The 4,083-nt window shown below is 42.4% G+C and overlaps 1 protein-coding gene across 1 annotated transcript in view; it reads left to right on the top strand.

Annotated features, from left to right (window-relative positions):
- Window positions 1–773: 773 nt before the first annotated feature.
- Window positions 774–4,083, top strand: part of LOC138120675 (protein spinster homolog 3-like) — a 38,046-nt gene continuing 34,736 nt past the window's right edge. Inside the window, exon 1 of the mRNA XM_069033544.1 lies at window positions 774–788. The gene's annotated coding sequence lies outside the window, so the exon portion shown is untranslated. The remainder of the gene's footprint in view (window positions 789–4,083) is intronic.

Genomic DNA, 4,083 nt, shown 5'->3' with positions numbered 1-4,083 from the left:
GGCGCACCCGGAGCGGCCGCCGGCCCTTCCGCGCCGCCATCTTGAGAGCGGCTGAGGGGCGGGGAGGTGGGAGTTGTGCTTGGCCGCCATGTTGGGAAGGTCGCTGCCTCCCCGAGTCGAGCCTGAGTTAGCGGGGAGAAAGGGAGAGCGCTTCGTGAGGGGAATGTCCTCACGAAGGACATTTAGGGCCATAAACTAAAGCACAACAAGTTCCACCTCAACTTGAGGAAGAACTTCTTTACGTGAGTGTGGCAGAGCACTGGGACAGACTTGTCCAGGGAGAAATGCCGACCTCACCTGGACCTTCTTGTGTCACCTGCTGCACGTGACTCCGCCTTGGCAAGGGGTTAGACTGGGTGATCTCCAGAGAGCCCTTTCAAACCTAACAGTTCTGTGATCTGCAAAGGCCCTCATGAAAGACATTATTAGGAAGGAATGCTTTCTTCTTCAAGTGGTGATGCCCTGGCCCAGGGTGCCCAGAGAAGCTGTGGCTGTCCCATTGCTGGAAGTGTTTGAGGCCAGGTTGGACAGGGTTTGGAGCAACCTGGGACAGTGAAAGGAGTCCCTGCCCATTGCAGGGGGTGGAATGAGATTCTGCCGAGATACAGCAGCCCCTGAGACACATCTGCCCTCATCACCAGGCTGCACAGGACTGTCGGATGGATGCAGGGAGTATGTAACAACATTGTGCTCAGAGCTCTGCTGGCCCTCAGGCTGCTGCCATCTTCCAACCCACTAAATACGGGAGGTTTTGAGGAGCAGCTAAAAAGAACAGCTAAACAGAACAGGTAAAAAGAGTTACCAGCTGCTGGGTAAATGTTGCTCACGCAGGATTGCTGCAAAATGTACATTTTTGTCTGTGTGTGTGGTGGGCATGCTTTAGAGTAGTGTGCCACTGCACTGAGGATGTGCCCAGGGAAGAAGAAGGGAGATAAAAGGCCTAAATCAACCTTTACATTTATGAGGCAAAGGGACTTTCCTGCATTAGTGTACCCCTGAAGGGCAACCTAGGCTTGGGTTTGGATCTCCAGCAAAAACCTTCAGAAAAAGGGCTTTTGAAGGATGACTACAAGTCTGAAGACAGGCACTGCAGAGGAAAAGAGCTAAAAATTAAGGTAATTTATCCCAAGGAACTAAATAAATGGCCAGGAGAAGCCTGACAAAAGTATGAGTTGTCTGTAGGCTCAACATGTTGACTGTGAAAAATAGGTATATGCAACTCTGAAACAAAAGGTATGGGCTGCTCTGCTCCTCTGGCTTTAAGCATTTCATTGGATTCCCTAATTTTACATTTCAATTCACAAGTAAATGCAGTTTCTGGCTAATTGGATGAACCGTTATTACCAGTAGTAGAAAGCAGGAAACTCCCTGCTCTATTGCAGAAATAAATTACTACAAAGGGATTTATCCTGTATCAGTTTGCCAAAATGTTCAAATCCTTTATAAAAAGGAATTGTTTTAATTTATTTTTTCTACTACAGGGGCTTTATTTTGTGAACACCAAAACTGGCTTGCAACAAAAGGAAAGAGAATGAGCAATGGTAACATCATTTCCTGTGCTCCAACTTGGAAAGCCCAGTATAGTCTGAGAGTTTCATTACTGTGCTAGTACAATTAATCAGAATACTATTCCCAGATATTCTTGCAGTTCTGATTAATTATGTGTCCTTTTCAATGATTAAACTGACATGACAGAAGACAAGCCATAGTGTATGATACCATTACTGAAATTCATCTCATAAGGGTGTCCTTAGCCAATGAAAGTCTTTGTGAAAGCCTTTCTCCTTTGTAGGTTTACTCGCATTCCTAAATGTATTTTGTATTTGTATTTTGTATTGCTTCAGTCAGGTTCATTCAATCTTAAAAAACAAGCTATCCATTTAAACATAGGAGGCTATCATGTGCAAGTGCATTTTGTAAACTTATTATGCTAAGAGACAGTCACCCAGATTGGAATTCAGGCGTGTTGATGGGAAGTGACACTATTGTGGATGGTATTTCTCTTTCAGGAATAAAAAGTAGGCTTTGTTCACAATGTCAGTTAAGCCAGCACTAAATTCACTCACTCAACTTTCTGTACCTGATGTCAGTTCAGGCATGAGCACACTTTCTGACAGTTCTATTAATAGAGGACCTAACTACAGCACTGAAGACTGAAAGGTTATATGAAACAACTCTATTTCTATTACATTCTGTTAATCAAAATCATTCTGTATTGTTCATGATTAGGTCACTCAGTGGCAATTACCTGACTTAAGAAAGGAAGTTTTCTGTGGTCTCCTATACTTTGTGTATTATTTTCCTTGTCAGGCACATAGGAGACTGTAGGTTGGAAAAGAAAGTATTCAGTTTATGCTGGCACAAATGACCTGGATTCCTTTATTCTGGCGACAAATTCAACCCTAGTTTACAAAAGTAGTATGTCTCATTATGGGAAGCATTGACAGTTTGAAGTGCTCTAACCCTGCTCTGTGAAATCACCTTGTGTGTAGCTGCAAAATGTCCAACATGGTGGTGAGGGCAGGTGTGTGACTGAGGCATAAACTAGTTTAGTGTTTCCTTGCAGCAGTAAAGACTCCGTGGAATCCCATCATGAAAATGGAGCTGTCATGCCACAGCAGAGGGGAGCTCTGTTGGCTTGCATCTCATGTTGCCTGTCCTTAAACACACCAGACTGTCTGAAAAGAGGGAGAAGCCTTTCCCTGCTAGATGAAGTGATCTTTGTTCTGTTAATATCTACTTTCTGTACTGCTTATGCACAAACACCTTGTCCTACTGTTTGTTGAGGCAACATGCACCGCATTTGAGGAAAAGATTTCAAGATAGGAGAGATTGTTTTCTTGAATTTGTTTTACTGTCCCTGGCACGCAGCCTCTCTGCAGCCATCTCTCCCATTTCTGCATTGAGTGGAAGGGCAATAAGAATTTAGATTACTTTATCTTTTCTGAGACCATTTCTGGTATAATGACTGTTCAGTTCTGACAGCCATTTGCTGTGGTCCTTACTGCATTAATCTTTCCCTTGGCAAGAGTATATTATCATAATAATTCATCTCATGATTAGAATAGGAAATCCTGGCACTTTTTCTGTCACCTTAAAAAGGATCAAGGCTTCACATTCAGCATCTTACTTTTCTTGAATATGATGTCTTTCGTTTGACTTTCTCTCCAGTTCCTCCTTCACAACACAAATCACAGATTACACTAGTAGATAGTTTCTGTTCTGTGGAGTCTTCCAGCTGGATTCACACTGTTAACATCATCTGCTCCCCTACTTCAGCTTCTTGGCAAATGCAAAAAGCTGATGGTAAGATAGACACAGCTCCCTGTAACATGTTCTGCAAGGTTCCTCTAATTTTACAAGCTAAAGTCAGTGAAGAGACATTTTAAATGGTAGCATTGTGAAGTGTCAGGTTTTAGGCTTAAAAACAGTTCGTGTTAGGCAAAAAGGTACCATTTATATGCCCTTTATAGCATTTGCAGGCTTGGGTTTCTTGCAGTTTATATCTAGCAAACAGTAAAGGCTAAGTGTTTAAAAGGCTTATGTTCTGGATCCAAGTTGTCACCAGGAAATAATATCAGTTTGCTGAACAGTTCTGTCTACCCCCTAGCACTTGGTTTTGCTGTGCTTTTGTCAATACATAAGTAGTTTGCTCTAAGGAATCTTTTTTTTGAATAAGCCTTGACTGAGTTTACTTGGGAGTAGTAAAATCTAAATTATTTCTTCTTATATTGTATGTAGAGGTAACAGTTGGCCATTACCATGGATATGCATCATAAAGAAAAACGCTCTGAAAACTCCTTGTGAAAAGAGAAATTGGGGAAAAGGAGATAGCAATTCATTGTACTTTTTGTTTGATTCACATCTCCTTGCTGGCTTGAATAAGAGCATAGCAAGGTCTAAAAGCTGTTTTGTTCCCAATCCGGTGTGACCTATAAATAAAGCGGGGACTAAACCTGGGCTGAACACATCAGTCTGGCCTCAAGTATTTGTGCTGAGTTCAAGGCTACTCCTACAGAACAGGTTCAAAAGTTTAACTGTTACTCAAATGTTGTCGGGCTCACGTTTCACTGGAAGTGGGTG

The sequence above is a fragment of the Aphelocoma coerulescens genome, chromosome 19 (genome assembly GCF_041296385.1).
Source record: "Aphelocoma coerulescens isolate FSJ_1873_10779 chromosome 19, UR_Acoe_1.0, whole genome shotgun sequence".
NCBI classification, from domain to species: domain Eukaryota; kingdom Metazoa; phylum Chordata; class Aves; order Passeriformes; family Corvidae; genus Aphelocoma; species Aphelocoma coerulescens.
Note: the sequence above shows the minus strand (reverse complement) of the source record. Positions and strands in the feature narration are given on the sequence as shown.